The sequence below is a fragment of the Colletes latitarsis genome, chromosome 6 (genome assembly GCF_051014445.1).
Source record: "Colletes latitarsis isolate SP2378_abdomen chromosome 6, iyColLati1, whole genome shotgun sequence".
Lineage (NCBI taxonomy): Eukaryota > Metazoa > Arthropoda > Insecta > Hymenoptera > Colletidae > Colletes > Colletes latitarsis.
In genome coordinates, this window is record NC_135139.1 from 19,296,139 (window position 1) to 19,313,391 (window position 17,253).

General features: G+C 42.0%; 1 protein-coding gene across 3 annotated transcripts in view; it reads left to right on the forward strand.

The window, feature by feature from the left end:
- Nucleotides 1–17,253, forward strand: part of Ddr (discoidin domain-containing receptor 2) — a 246,387-nt gene that overhangs the window by 70,875 nt on the left and 158,259 nt on the right. The window contains exons 1-2 of one of the 3 annotated variants that reach the window (XM_076766210.1): nt 5,397–5,413; nt 15,472–15,522. The gene's annotated coding sequence lies outside the window, so the exon portion shown is untranslated. Of the gene's footprint in view, nt 1–5,385; nt 5,414–15,471; nt 15,523–17,253 lie in introns of those variants that run through there. The other 2 variants (XM_076766209.1, XM_076766211.1) reach the window with 2 other exon arrangements.

The following is a 17,253-nucleotide window of genomic DNA, read 5'->3' on the forward strand; positions in this document are numbered from 1 at the left end:
CTCGGTGCGGGCGTTGTGCGCGCATCTAACGTATCGTGAGATTACCGTCTCTGGCGTCTGTGCATACGCGCACAGACGTGCCTGACGGCGTCTTAAAGACGACCGCGCGTTTGGTACCGTCGGAGTCTCCAAGCTGAGACCTCGGGGTCTGACGAGAGGCTGCTGGAGACCGACGAACTTCCTCTCGGCTCGTCCTCGTAATTTGACGAGCGGAATTCGCGGCACTCGACGCCCAGGGAACGCGGACATAAATAATAGGGGCCATACGCCGTATGGTTTTTCATAGTAGACAAAAATCCTAACGCGTTGCGAGCTTTTCGCACGATTTGTTCTATGACGGGAATTTTCAACATGAAAAATCGTACGAAAAACTTACGCGCGTTAGGATTATTCGTTGGGCGAACGGTAGAAAGCAAAACCGTACGATTTCTCGTGCGAGAAGTAACGGTGTACGGTCCCTGTTACGTTGGTCTCTAGATAAGGTAAACAGAAATGGACAATGGTCCAGTGATCGACATTCTCACTTTTAGTCGCGATGTATTAAGCTCCAGGATTAGTTCCACTGTTACAAAGACATTACCCGCTGAAGACCCGGCATTCATTTTGCTAGAAATCCGCTTAAAGTCTGTGTTCACTTGACTTTCCGATAGCGAACGAGCAGCGTCGACGACAGCACCACTCTGGGTTGTCCTTTGTTTCACACAGTCTTTTGTTAGCCACGCCTCTCCTACCATGTTTTCTATACGCAATACGCGGTAATATTCTGTCGTATCTATAATAGTTTGATGAAAGGATGGCTCGTACAATGCAAGCTAAAATGGTGATGAAAATTAGCAATTTATCGAATAGTGTAAATTAAACTAACGGAAAAACTCGAAAATTAGGATCTATAGGACCCTTTTATGTACACGTATTTCTCGAACACCCTGTGCACGATGGCTTTGAAGACTTTTAGAGGTGGCAGAGGGAGTGATAGCATAGGGCAAGGTTTAGGAAGTTTCATGGAGGACACGGAAACTAGGATGACGCAGAGTTTGTAGGGCACGGATGACACAGTGTTTGTAGGGCGCCGATGATATAGTGTTTACAGCCATGACTGATACAGTGCTTGTAACTGAATACTCGCGTACAGATTAGGTGGGTACATTAACACTGGTGTTACCTAGAAAGTGAAACAAATCGTGTGTTAAACGTAGATTTAATTATTCATATGTACTCTTAGATTGAAATACAGTTTATCGAAACTAAAGAAAGGAATAGCAAAATATCGTATTAATTTAATATTTTATTCATTTAAAAAATGTTGATCGTCGGTGATAAACGATTTCGTCGAAATGTAAAAGTTTTCAAGCACGATAAAGTCTTACATTTTCCTTAGCGTGTCGATTACCGGTACGTTTACCCTAATTGACGGACTACGGCGGAACGACTTCGGACAAAGTATTAAAGCTCGTTAAATCTGGCCTGGTGTTCAGTCCAATTTCGGAATACTTATCGCAGCTTTTCGAGTGAAGTTTCGGCCGCGATGTTCTTTGCAAGTAATACGCGTTTCTCTTCGCCAAGCATTCTGCTTCTAGTTTTTAAGTGGCTGCAAGTGGTCGAAGAGCGAGAAAGAAGAAAGAAAGGTTTCTCGGGGGAAGTTTTTTCCGGATAGTTTTACCTTCGTGGAATCAACGTGACCCAGCGAGATTGAGATCCGACGGTATCGATCGTCCGGGTAAGTCGAAGGTGGCTATTACACCTGCTGGAACACCGTGCGAACCGTTCGAGGACGTCCGATGTCCAGCGAACACCTAGTGAATAATGAAAATCAAGGGCTGGCAAGAACAGCGAAAAGAGCAAACGTCAACGGGAGTGATAAAATAGAATAACAGGTTTTCTTGCGCAGGAACGTAAGTTTAGCAATTCTTTAAAAAATTAATTTACCTTCGAAGTTTCTGAAGAAACGAACCTTTCGGTGTACGCGAACGGCGGAGTGCCAGCAATGGACGAATATATTTGCAGAAGGAGAGAAAGCTTCGAGAGGATCGCAGGAGCATGTAGCCAAATTACATTGGTCAATGTTTTCGTAGGAAGAAAAAGAATTGGCTGGCTGGATTGCCGATCTGGGAATTGAATCTCGGATCTTTCGTTTCTTGGTGACTGTTCCATCAATTGAGCTATCCATGCATACGGCAGATTCTGCTATACAGTCCACTCGATATATTTTGGAAACCGCAGAAGCAAAAAGTATTCTTTTAAATTACTCAAACTACCAAACTTTCGACATACAAGATATCAAATTAACTCCGAGCAAGTTTTCAAAGCGATGGTCACCGATTCGACTCCTATTACAACCAACCGGAATAATTTCAGTCGGCCAACATGAAAGATATGTATTCCCATTCAGTGAATCGGCAAAGCCTCGGCGTCGCGTTCCCCGAGAAAAGGGGACAAAGGATATTGTTTTTTTTTTCTATTTCACGAGAGGGTGTTCACCGCGCGAAGTTGGCTCGCCATGGAAACAAAGTGTACAACGCACGCACATGATCACCGTAGAACGAACAACGCGGCGCTGTGCGCGTCGTTGCGGCAGCGAACGACGCCGTTGAACTGTGAAGAATCCGATTCTCGAGGGCGATAATCGATTATAACTAGTTAGCCCGTCATGGCGCGCCGGCGGCTAACTGATGCGCGATAAACGCATCGTCTAATTACTTGCGGTGGATCGGGCCCGCGTTCTCCGCACGCAACGACGCCGCGTCGGCCATTCTGCACGCGCGTAAGACGAATCGCGCGGTTAGGCGTCCACACGCGTCGATGAACGTGTTGGGGGAAGTTTGAAACGCACAAAGCACGCGTCCCGGTGACAAGCTTGCGTCCCCGCACCCGTGCAATAGGGTGGACTTTATTTTTCGAACGCCAAAGTTCCGCCAAGAACCCTAGATTTATTCCATCGAGTGATTCGTTACCTTGTTTTCTAGATACTTGTTCATTCTTAGTTTAATAGCGTTCATGCATTGACGTTCGTGCATTGTTACAAGTCGAGAGACGGGATCAGGTGTAGAGCAGAGGATCGGTAGTTTATTTTAGAGTTTGTTAGCTGCGGATGAATTGGTGTCTGGTTATCAACGGGCGCCGTTAGGAGTTTGGGTCTGGGTTAGGTTATTACCGGAAGTCACTAAGGAGGTTGGTTTTCGTGGACAAAACGGTGTCTGGAAATTCCCAGGAGCTGGGATTGTTAGTTTAACCTCGTAACTTAACTATGTGATACACTTTGGGCGGTAAAACTGTATTGTCGTGAGGTTTACCTTGCATCAGAAATGCAAAAGGTTATTTATCGAGGTTGCAATGCAAAGTTCGAATTACAAAATAAGATTAGAGGACGTTACAATTACTATAGAAGTATTGTGAATCTCAGAGATCGGTACAATTATATAGGGTGTTCGGTCACCCCTGGGAAAAATTTTAATGGAAGATTCTAGAGGCCAAAATAAGACGAAAATCAAGAATATCAATTTATTGATTGTGGCTTCGTTAAAAAGTTATTAACGTTTAAAATTCCATACCGATCGGCGAAAAAAAAAATTTCAAATCGTTCTAAAAAAATTATGTGTGGTTGCGGGGGCCAATTACAATCATTTTTGGTGAATAGACATATACCCGAAATCCTATCAACTTTCGAGAAAAAAATTCTTTACTGAAAATATACTGTGTGGCCGGAAATGTTTCTATAACTTTTTAACGAAGCCTCAATCAACAAATTAGTATCCTTGATTTTCGTCTTATTTTGGCCTTTAGAATCTCTCATTACAATTTTCCAGGGGTGGCTGAACACCCTGTATAATAACGGCTAACAGTAATCTATGTAATAATGCTCTAAAGGGATTTTCAATTTTTTTAATAAATTATCACGTAAGCTTATTTTATAAATATCTGTATAAAAAAAGAATTTGTTAATAAATCTTTCCAATAGTTCGCTTATTGCGATTTGGTCCATTCCGTGAGCTCGGTGGTCCGTGTCCTGGCAACGTCGAAACGCGCGTATAACGTGCGTCGTGTGCGTACCGACGCGAAAATCGAATTTCGCGTGCTCCCGGTGCAAAAAGCTCCCTGGACGCTGCGTCGACTTTTTTTCTCTTTGGTCGGCCTGTTTCTCGCGCTTTTTACCTTCGTTCTCTGTCCGTGACCCTTTCCGTGTCATCTATCTCTCTTTATTTCGCGCGACGGTGTCGAATAACTTTCGACCGGCCAGAAATTCGATTCGAGCATCGCGTTGTGACTCTTCGCGCGAATCAAGCATCGTTCCGCGCGAGTGACAGCACGGGGAATATTAGAGCTAATGGGCGGTTCCAAGAAATTCCTGGAATTTCGTGGAGCTTCGCTCTGACGTTCGCACGATATGGTAGCGCGATCGTCTCATGCTTCTGTGGACAGCGTAATGCAAGGGTCGGCAACCTTGTTCCAGATAGGGGCCACTAGCCATCTCAGCGAGTGGATGTCGAGATACAATCATCTATAGTTAACCCCTGGGAGGCAGATGGGCTTGAACGAACGTAATATCAATTTGACCTACGCTAAAATTTCTATCGTAACTGAATTTTTGTAACCTTTATTCGAGTTACTTTGGTCTTCTCACGGATTAAAATATGAATTTAGGTACTCAAACCAGCAAAATTTTCCCTTGGAAGTATGCTCGCAAATTGATTTCCAAAGTTACAAGATTATAGGAATAATTTCAAAATATCTCGCTCGTTTCGTAAATCGAATTCTCCATAGTTCTTTTCGATGTCGAATTCCGTATTTACAGCAACCGTTTCACGAAACATTGTGAAATAGAATGTAACGTGGGATTACAGATGTGTATTCTGTCGGTTAGGTCGAAGTAAAAAGATCAAAGTTCTTTGGCACGGTGTTTATTGATTTACTATAGCACGACGGAGTGAAGCGTGGGTGATGAATGCCCGAAGTATGCGCTGGGATCGAACCGCAATCGGTTGAGGATTGAAATGTAACAAGTTTGATGGATTCGACGGAACTAGTTTACGGTTACAACCGAACTGTTTCAATTTTGTGTGATTTTTCCCTCGAACGCGATACGAGAAATTCTTTGCGTCTGACATTTTATTTTAATCTCGTCGTTGATTAAAACCGGGGGCCACTGTTTTGAACGTGTACTAATGAGTCGCGTCGTGGAAGGAATCGCGGATCGTATTGGGTCAGACGTTCCAGTCAGCCTCCGTCCTCGTTCTACTTGATTAATTTACAACACTCTCCTTAACCTAAGATTGACTCTTTTCCTTTTCATAGTGGGACGCGTTTAACTCATATTAGAAGATTAAAAATCTCATTGTTATATGCAATCATTTATTTTACGACCATAACAAATTTTTATTTTATTTTCAGATCTGTATGTGGATACCCTTTCCGGCATGTAAGTTTTATTTACGACTTAAAACGCGCATGACGTTCTGTTTTCTATTTGGTTTGCAATAAATTGCGACTAACGAGTTTACAGAGGCTAATATAATCGCGACTACGAATTATTTATTTGGAATTATACGCTTCCTAATTTTTCTGGAAGAGATTACGTTGGAATTTCTGTTCATTGTCTGCAGCCTCGAAACGTGGAAACGGAGCTTTTACGTCCCAAGGTACGTGTATATTTACACACGCGAATCGTTGTGTACACGTACATTTATCCGAATGCTTTTAAATTTACAAATACCCCTGTACTAAAAGTTGCAGGAATACGGATAATCTACGTACGCCCATTTACGGTACACGGGAAATAGAATTCGCTGGCTGAGAGTATTTCTATTCAAGTACAATGCTCGTTCGAGTAATTAATACGAATCTTCGGTTTATCGATCCCACATTTTGCGAATATTATTTATAACTATAATACAATTACACATCGCTAATTACTCACGCATCGATACTTTCAGAGATTCCAATACAATTTCTCCAAATTAGCAAGCAATTCCAAATAAATAACTCATAGTCCCTGTTTTTGTATCTTACGTATCAAAACGGTTGTTATTCCGTTAATAAATTATTTACTTTTCCGTGGACAACGGTGACGGGAAAACGAGAACGACGCGACCACGTCACGCGATCCTATGCTTTTCATAAAATACACTAAATACACTGGACGTTGCGTTTCGCCCACCGATCATTAGACACGAAACCTTCCCTTCTGGTTTTCTCTCCAGCGACTCGGTGACGCCCTTAATTCGAGCCACACGAAAATTTCGATCGAATCATCGAGGCACCCGGCTTTTTTCCCCTACAAAAGCTGGCCTCACGCGAACACCGTGGCCGTGCAACGCGCGAAAACATTGATTTATAAAAGCAACGCCCAGTCGATTTGCATGCGTCACTCGACTCCCTGTTTTCCCCTCTCTCGTAGCGAGCCCCATTTACGGAGCACAGACTAGCAACCTATAATCGACGTGCTCATTCGCCGATGCTATTGCTCTTAAACGGTCTTGGACTTGCTAGTGGTTTTAGTAATGGCTCGATCGTAACGTATCGTTAGAACCTTCATTTTGGTCGAGGTATATGGGAACGTCGATAAATAGACTGCGCTCTATACCGAGTGCAACACTAATCATCCTACAACCGGAAAGGGGAGGAGGGGCGATGCTACGCGAAAGGATAAGTCGAAAGCGTGGTATGAATCTTTTCCGTATAATGCTTCGTTTTCGAGATAACCGAATTTCAAGCTTTGTCTGCCCATTACTTGCTGTTTCTACTTACGCTAATGTCGAAGTCAGTTTTCCTGCAAACTCGTAGGAAAAAATTTTATTCTACATTTTTGCCTCGTTTCTCGTGTATTATACAACGAAAATATAAATAGTAATTGATAAGACAGTGATTTTAATCTCGTTTATTTTACGTATCGATACGATGGCAACGCGTATAATGCGAATTTATGTTGAACGTGCCGCAAAAACACGCACCGGTTGTACATTATTGAGCAATAGATTGTTGGGAATATATAATAGATTAATGAAAATTTATATAGATAAATTTAGTTAATTACCGAATTTTGGCGGTACAAGTATTATACGGTTAAACGCGAATGGCGGGGTTACATTGGAAATTATTCTTGTTGCGTGTTCCCGAACAGCGAACATTTTTAGATAATAGTATTACGGATCGCTGTGTGTGATTTTATTTCTCCTGCCAGGCGTGAATGATGTATTATAATGAGTCGTGGGCTGAATAATACTAAACGTGTCCTGCACGTGTTGTGCCATGTGTCATGCGAGAAGGTGCGTCGCTTTCAGATAAGCAAAAAGTAATGGTCATGCGCCTCACGAAATTTTAATACACACGGTAGTTTATAGACCAGCAGAATTTATTTGTGACTCGCGTGAAGCAGGAAAGAACAGTCTGCGGTTTTTAAAATGACGAATATCGAATCCAAACGCGTGCTTATCAAAGGGTAATTTACAATCGTAAGCTCGATAAATTTCTGTTTCTAAAAACGGTGTCTTGCGACGATCAAATATTAAATGCCATCCGACACACATTAAATTTGTAATTTAATATCAAGTAATCTGCGTTTCATGACAATTTATACATTCCCCTCTTGAAGTTACACTTGCCAAGTGCAGTCAGCGTTCCCGACCGCAGCTCGTGCTGCGACGTACGATGATATACGTCGCAGTTTAATTAACTTTAACCCAGTGCGCGAAGAATTAATGCAGCCTGAGGCGAAACGCGTTCGAAACGTCGCGACGCTGGCAATCGGAACGGAATTTTAGACGCGTTCCGACAACCCAAATCGTTTCTTTTAAACGACATGTCCGACGAAACCGTCGAAATTGCTTTTTTCTGCTGGGGCGGGTTCGTTTCATACATCAGAAATGTTAGGCTTTAATTGCCGTTTATTTAATTAGATTCGAATAACAAATTTATTAAAATAACAATCCACGAAATGGAATTCGTTTCTATTAATATGTCCACCCCTTTTGACGTGCAAGGAGTAGACAACTTTTGGGTTAAAAATTTATAATTATATGGAAACTTCGGTTTTGCTTTTTTTATTAGCTTTCATGTATTAAAAGGGAAGAAATAGCTCTCTTATGCCCAGTTATATCAGAAATTAGAACTTCGTTATCGCGAGAATCAATCTCGTCGGATAGACGAAGGCGGGAGATTGAAACCGACAACACCGAGTCTCCGCGGTTAATCTGGAAATGATTTGTTCGGAACTCGAGAACGTCCTGCGTTTTCTGCAGATGCTCTCCCGGAATGACGTTGAAAAGTTCTATCCGCGGCTTGGAGTCTCTCGTTACACAAAAGCCTCCGCTTTCTTCCGACTGGTATATCTAAGCTCCCGCCTTGGCTGCCATCGACGAGACTCACCGCGGATTTCTCGCCCCCTTAGAATCCGGGAAACGAGATTACTTAATCCGGTTGTTTCAGCATCAAAACCGACCGCGGAAATGAAATATTCCGCGTTGCCGCGGAGCAAACCACGAACATTGGACTACTCTTGCTAAATGGAAAAATGTGCACTTTCTATTTTGCGTTTTTTCAAAGTCGAAAGCTTCAAATATACACCAAAACCGAGAGGCAATATTTAAATCATCGACGTCGATATTTGGTGTTTAAATACAACGTCGTATTTCAAAAGAGGTAGACTTGAAATTTGTATAATAGAAAAATAATGCGTCTATATTTTTGCTACGAAGCTGGTGTAACGTTTTAATTTGATCTCGACCAATAATAATTTTAGCGCGTTCCCCTCTCGTTTCTTTAGGCTATCGTTGAAAACATGTTTTGAGAGATCCGGCGGTGAGATGCTGTTTTATTTTTGCCCCAAGTCCAGCTTCGCGGATACGGGGTTAACGAGATCGTCGATAACGAGCTGTTAAAATTACTTTCCAGGTTAATAGCGCTCATGGAGCAGAATTTTCTCGGGAAAAATTAGTTCTAAAACGAGCCAGGTTTTCATTGTTTTGTAGAACCATTAGCGTAACTAAGTAAATATTCATTTTTTTTTCGATCATTATATCGTAATCGCAGCGTAGCGTGGAAGGTACAATAAAAATGAAAAATTAGTATTACGATATTCTAAAATTTATTAAAAATACGTGTATATATTTAATAAAATTCATGACATTTACATTGAATTGTGTAAAAGTTGCTTCGAATGTAACTCAACCTACTTCTGGAGTTGAATGGAATTTATATCGTAGATGAAAACGTGAAACGGAATTTTCTTTCACGATTTGAAATTGAGAAGTTATCTTCGCGCGTTTCTTGTTTTCCAGTTAGAATTTTTTGCTCGAAAAGCGTCGTTCCAAAAATTCTTTCGTTCGAGCCTGACTTCGTTTCAACATTCTTTGTATTTTAAACGAAGGGCGTGATTTCGTTCGGAAAAAGAAGTCTAGTTGACTTCGAAATCTCTGAGGCTATTATGACCTATAAAATACAATTGTAAATTAGACAAAGAATTTTTTTATTAGCTTCTATGGACACTTCTATAAGGTTGTTACATATATTCACAAGTATTATAATAGGCAAATAAATTGTGAAATAAATTCAGCACAAAGGCTTTTCCTACCACCGATTAAACCAGCGGTAAAATCAAGAGAATGAGAGGAACGCGTTACACGAGCCCTTTAGAATTATTTTATTCCATTCCCGAGTAATTACTAATATTATCCAGTGTTTATAAACGCTATGCATTTACATTTCCCAGTTTAACGTTACATCGGCGTGCATAATTCTCGAGCGCGAGTTTAATCGCAACAGCGCAGCCGTGTAAAAATTATGCGCGTCGTTTAGCGAAACATCGAACTTGTTTGACATTTTTCGCGCTGTTTAACGATCGACGTTACTCTGACATGTTAATTTCATTACCTTACAGCTGCTTTGACGTTTACGCGACTTCGCGAACAAATTGACCATTAATCCGCATTTATTGCCTCTCGTTTTACGCCTGCCCCGTTTTCCAGAGATTTTGATTGCGCGCGAAATCCCGGCGGGCAGGCGTTTCCTGCGACTTGCTCGAAGAAGTACTTGCTTTCCACTATAATCACGAGTACGCATCCCTTTGGGGCACATTATGCCCCCGCGGCACGAGCACAGTATTGTTCGATATCCTACGACTCCCGGTAATGTTACTTTCTACTCAAATTACGCGAAGACACTCAGCACTCTATTTACTTCGCTTTCATTGAATTCGATGGATGTTGATCGTGCACGTCAAGTTGATTTTACAGATTTATTTATTTTTAATTTTATTTGGAAGGCACAGAATACATGAAATACAACTGAATAACAAGAAGAAGAGAGGACAATTTAAATAAGATTCCTGTAAAAATTAGTCAAAGAAAGAAGAGAAATCGATTTCCATTTCTTCGTTTCGTCTTCTGTATATTCGTCCAGAACTGAATGCTTCTAATATAAACATAAAAAGAATTGGAATATCCACGAGAAGATGAAAAATTTACGAGACAGTCGTAGGAAGAAAAATGGAATAATGAAAGAAGATTGGCAGAAATCTTAACGCGAGTCTACGCGGACCGGAAGAAAGATATCACAGCGCGGAACTGGAACTTGTTCAATATGAATTTATTTCCTGCTTAGTTCCATTTGTAATCATGAAAAAAGTGTCACCTTCCGACGTCTGGGATGGAAGTTCATTTGAAAAGGGGACTACCGATCGACCGCATTTGCGTTTCAAACGAACCCCGAAGTCAGCTGCGGCGTATCCCACACAGAAACACGTTGAAACGGCGTAACTTTTGATTCACTGGCTTCCAATAACATTACTCCCTCGATAGCGAGTCGCGCAGAAGGCACCGTTATCTAATTCCGCTCGTTCCCCTTGATTTCAGCATTGTTTGATTTGGTGACCCGTGGCACTAATGTTCTCCTGCAAACTTGTACACGTCCGTGCCCATTGGCTCGCTGCAGATTTGTGCATCCGTTTCACCGAGTGCCTCGTCGAAGCGCATCGTCGAACCGGTGCAGTCGATGCAGTCGGTGCAGCTATTCCGGCATCGACTGTTGCCGAAACCGATTCCGATAAGAGTGAAACGCGCCCCGTGTTATGGCCACGAGTTAAGAAATAAAACAGCCGTTTAGTATCGGATCGGCAGGCAAAAACGTTTCGTTCCTTGACTCGATTCCGCGTTAAAAATAATTGCTCCATCCACGAAATCCGTCGAAATTAAGTGCACTTTATTTTGGAGACAATAGCGCAGCTTTTCTCACGTGTTTACGATTTTATAAAAATATTCATTTTATGTAAATGCCACGATCGTTATTCTAACTGCGATTCCTAAATCGTACACGAGGTTTCTCAACTCGTGCCAGTACAATTTATGCACTTATGCTTAACGTGTTCGGTACCATGCATCTAGATTATTACGTAAGTTACGTGACACGTATAGAGAGCATGATCCAGAGAATAAAGTGTGCTCACGGACGAAATTATGAAAAAGTACGAATTGTGACTCATAAAATATAATATAAACACGTGGTACATTCGATAGTCACATTTATCTTTCTTTCATTCTTATCGTTAAATCGACTACTTGAAAGATAACTCTTTTTCTGCACGATATTTTTAAATATTTTCAATCAGAAATTTACTACCTTTAAATGTATGATTTAGGGAGTCAGTTGCCATTTAAATGGTCCGATTGTGGCGACTCTTCGCTACCTATTCATAAGTATGTGTTAAAAATTGCATAACGTATACGTCTTGGGATTTCTGCAGAGTTTGAATTTACTGCTTTTGTGCGGAACGGAGGTATATCATTTCTGTGCAGAACGTGAACTCGCGATTTCTGTAGAATACGATCCTTGATTTTTGAAGAAGGCTGACCTAGGATTTTCCGGTTTGTCTGAATGTACAGTTTCTCCGGACAGAAAGATTTATGAACAACGGGGACGAACCATTACCGTGGAACGTTGTTTCATAATTTCTGCAAAAGAGGTCCTATTATTATTAAATTCCTATAAACCTTTGATCCGAGTTTCTCTGCGAGATCAGGATATACGATTCCGACAGACTTCGTGTCTACAATTATCACAGATGTGATCATAGACGTATCTGCGAGGATTTCCTCTGAAATCTCGATCTATGCTTTCCGCAAAATAGAAGTCTACGTCTCCTGTAAAGCGAAATGCAGTTTGCGAAATGCGACGATTCATGGCTTCCGTAGAAATGAGACTCGATATTAAAATGTGCAAGGCGTCTCGTTTATCGCGGTAATTCTCCATATTTGCGCTGTTTTCAATCATACTAGAAAGTTTTCTTATAGTTTGTCGTGTAATTCGCTCGTGATTAAACCAGTAGTCCCAAAGATGTGAAACATTGAGAACCGTAAAAAAATGTCTAAAGAGGAAAATCGATTTGTTCTCGTTGCAACAAGGTAATCGCCTAAATCTCTCGCCTAGTTTTACCAGTTGGCCACTCGACTCTTTCGCGCGGGGGGTGGTTTGAGCGTCGTTCGGGGCGAAGTATTCGCCGGGAAGGTAACGAGCACTCGTGACAAGCCACGCAGCTCTTTGGTGGTGTTATTGTTAATTTTCAAGTCGTACCACGGCGGCCGGGTTTCAGTCGCCGATGACGTTAAAACGACACCGCCCGCAGCAACCCTCGGCTTCGTTTACGGTCGTCGCTTAAGTCGCGAGAGGTGCCCTCGTTATCTCTAGCCGGATATGTTTACGAAGCGCGCGAACTATCTTTCATCTTGAACGCTCCCCGCCTTTTCGTCGCTTCTAGGCTTTGATTAATCTCCGCGGCGAATCACGGTCAGGTTTGATTATACCTGATTTAAATTCCGTCAGACATGTTCTCCCACGCTTATCAATCGAATAGTTTAAGCAGTCATATTGGAAGAAGAAAGCTTCTTTCTCTTACTGTCTCTGCGTCTGCTAACTTGTCAACTCACCTTTGCAGAGAAGTTAACGAGTATTCGAATTTCTAACTTCAGAAGAATATCTATAATTATTTTAATATTCTTTTCTCTTATTTCACCGACTGCAGTAACGATGCATGTTGCCATTACGTTTCCATTCGATAACGATTCTTCTCTGTCAGCGAAATATCAATGGACTGGAAGATAGTTCAAGAACAAGAGCGATTAGACCCGAGGGAGTGATAACGGAAGTACGTTTCAGCGTACGCGAACTAGAAAGCACATCAAAAGAACCACTTATAGTCGAATTAAAATCAACTGACCGCTCAAAGCCACCGATGGATTATCTCTACAATACCATTTAGCTACCACCTTATCTCTCTCGTCTCTTCGCGCAAACCTATAGACACGTGCTTCCTGTCTTTGAAACAGAGAGATAGGTCAGCGTAGCGGCGCACTCACCACCAGAAAGCCGCCTAATCGATCCTTTGCCGCAAGCTCCCGATCCATCACCGATTCACATGCACTATGCACACGATGTCTCAAAAGTTCACGATGTTCAGGATCACGAGAGATCGGAAATGAAACGTACAAGGAGAAAACTCGGAGACTCTACTCCGTCTTTTCTACTATTATATAAAAGAGATACGGATTATTGTTTGTATTTCAACATCGTTAAATTTGTCTTCTTTTATGTGCCAAAATAGTGGTGAGGCATTTAAAATTTTCCAAGTTTAACTTCATTTTCCTACCTGGGAAGGTACGTGCTTTTATTATTTGAAAAATATTCGATATCGTTGGGATTATCTTCGGAATTACTAAAATAACTGGCAATCGTTTATCGAAAAAACCAAGAACGTTTTGAAACGCGAAAGTTTCTTTGGTCTTCGTACACTAAATCTCTCCAGCAATTTCAAAGTTTGGGCAAGTATTTGAAGTACGACCTAATAATCGAAAAGAGACGTAGGCAAGTTATACTCTTCAATAAAAGCGTCAAGTTTTAGTTGTGCTTCCAATTCGTTCAAGTGACCAAGAGAAGACAGATTGTCTAAAGTCTAGAATCGAAACTGGTCGATATTACATAAGACGTTCTCGTTGCTCCATAATAATAAAAATTGTTTAAGGTTTTGTCGTTTGCAGGAAATTTAAAAAAATCATTTAATCGTAAACTTTTGCACGTCGTCGCGTATAAATACTTAGAAAGAGCAGAGGGAATAATTGCATCGGGCCTGTTACGTCCAGACTATTCGTCGACGGGTTAAACGTAACTGCACGTGTCAGGTTCGTATCGCGATATCCTTTAAAGCGATCGAATAGAACAGGCGTCAAAAGCGATCGCAGTTATCATCGAATGCATGGGGCGCACTGAACGAAACAGCTTCTTTATGGAGCAGAGATTTCGAGCTATCGGCTAGCATCATCTAGATTCGTAGTCGGACCGATCGTGGCGGAAATTGGAAAACATTGGTTATCGGTCGAATCTCTCGACGATTTTACGAGCTCCGCTCGCAGGTCGAGCGTCGAACGCGAATCGACTATCACGGCGATAACATTGACAGCGTCGGTGAACCCCCCTTCGGATCCATTCATACTTGGAATTTCACTTGAACGGGCGGCCGCGTAAGTTATACAATTTAATTCGATTCAGCGACGAGACCGAAATGGAATTCAGGAAATCCGCGGGCCCCGCTCGGTGATTTCGTCGCCGGGGCCGAGCGCGGCCGTGAATTTCTGCTTTGACACGGCGGTTCGCGTAATTTGTTTGGTCAATTAAAATGTAAAATAGCCATTCGCGGGAACTGAGCGTCGAAAGCATTCTCGCGCGTGAATAAACGCGGTGTAGCTTTCGTTTTAATTCGCTTTAATCGAGCAACACGCGGAACGAAATTTTCCGTGATTTTAATCTTGCGAGGTTCTCGACCCGCCTCTTCGCGGCGCCACGACGAAACGTTTATTTTCCCGCGGTACGTTTCATTTGAATTTATATGCGCAATTATTCGCGAGGAAAAATGTGGTAACGAAATTGAATTTGTTTCGAGGCTGTTACTCTGCAAGATCCTGGGGTTTACTTCTGCCAGATTTAATGGTTATCGCTTAGCCACGCTCCATTACTCGCTGTTAAACTTTCGGATGTATGCGATTGTTATTGAAAGATTACCAGAAAATATCACGAGTTTCATTTTAGTTAAAAATCAGAAACAGGAAATTTTAGAAGTAGTCCACTTGTCATTTATGTACCGTCGACTCGAAATTTTATGAAGAAACGTCGAGATGATGGTCCTTTTATAGAACGTTGCTTCTGATGAAAATAAATATTCATAGTGCCTGATTTAATTTCCGCTTTATTCAGTGTCTGATATCTGTCACATTCTCAAATATGTTGATGCTCTTACCAACGCGAGCATGAAATTCTATTTCGATATTCTCCCATTTTTTTGGCGGTAATCCGATTTCTCTGTAATTCAAATTTTATTACGGAAGCTATTGATCCTCAATTGATTTATTTAAATTCATTTTACTGTAGTAGTACAATTTAAAAAAATTCTGTTTTATTAATCTTTTGTCTTTGTAAATGTCTTTTTATTTCATCCAACAGGTTCGATGGGATTCGTCTGCGGTGATTGTGGCGGCCTATGAAGCTGCTTTGGTACGTTGTACGGTAGCTATTCTTTAAATTGTCTTATAGTATTTTTAAAAAATTTTTATACTGCCGAAGAAGCTTTTAAATGGAAATGAGAACCAGATATAGTCTGTATTTACGTTGTCCAGCTCTGAAAGGCCAAAGGATTTGTTCATCTTTGAGCGTGTTTCATATAAATTGTAGGTACGTTTCTGTTTTCCACGAGATTCTAATTTCGGAGGGTTTCGTTCGCATTAATTTACGAACGTTGTCCGCCGGCTGGTCCGCAAATATCGTTACATCAAATAATCTCCCCAGTCTGATGAAAATATAAAACCGTCGCCCGATGGAAACGAAATCCGATTAATCTTGAATATTAATTCGAGTCAGATTAATGTTGTCCCGCGCGCGATTCCATTTTAATCTAATTTTAATTGAATCGCGATCCGTCTAACCGCGTGCTACACCTTGCCGTGCGATTGAAGCTGCACAACAAGTTGTACGTACAATTTTCCATCTTTTTGTCTGTTTTTTTTAGTAAGCGTACGCCCTTTCACGTGCACTTTTGCCGACTATTTTTCTGAAACGTCAACTGCTGCGTACTGAATTCGCTACAAAGCGGCAAGCAGTACCGACGGGACAAAGCAGAGAAAACTGAAAGAAAGAGCTTTCAACGTCGCTCTAGAGATTATTCAGGCCGCTGCAGACTAAACGAGGACAAAGTAAAACCTACCTGCTATGGCGCGGTAATTCGAAAGAATGTCATTTTAAATTCCTTATCGTCTCGAAAACAAGATTCATCGAAATTCAGTCTTCCGTACGCGTTAGACAAGAATTCATTGAAGCATCCTTTGCCTTTTCGCCGTGTATCGGACCAAGTTACACGTTTCTCGGATTCTTGTTTTCCTATTTCGTTGAAACAGCCAAGATAGTTTAAATATAAATCCGAGTCGAAAAATGAAAGTACACGCGGGCGCAGTTTCGTTAAAATTAACGACCACGTTTCTTTGCTAGTAGATTCTGGGCCAATTAAATCCCCCAGGGCATATTTCAATTTTTATCCGTAGTATCGAAGGGTTAAGGGATATTACTATCCCAAGGCAATAAAAATCTATCTGGCCAGCGAGGCGGAGGGATCGATGAAGCCAAGGTCCTTTCGGTGGCATCGATTCGACATCGACGACGAGTCGAGCCAATTACGAGCGATCCGCATCGCCTTGGGTATATTATCGAATGGCCTCCGAAAAGTTAGCTTTCCAGCTCTTCTATTTCGCGCAGTGGCGCCTGCTTCAGCTGGCCCGGTACGAAGAAGGGGCAACGGTATTTTTTCCTGGTCTCCCCTCGTCTGGTGGCTCCGTGGCTGTCTCGTTCCTTTTCCGCCGGTGCACTTCTCATTCCCGATTTCCCGATCTTGGAACGGAGAAGAACGAGTTCCAAAAGCTTCGGCGGACCGTATGGTCGGATAGTTAAACGAACATCCGAAGAAGGTGGCGAAGGAGATTGGAAGGAGGAAAGTTGGGCAACTTTCGGCCGACGAGTCTAATCGTCGAAGTCCTCCTCGGTTTACCCGGGCCGAAGTCGAGCCTGATTTATGACGCAAGAACGAACGAACGAACTGCTCCCGGTCGGTTTGCTTTCCTTTCCGCTGATCGATAGATCGGAACGAATTATCAACGTCGTTCCCCGGGAACTCCGGGATTGGGTCTCGGGAATCTTCGACGAGAGGCGATGCTCGTCGCCCGAGTTGGAAATATTCTC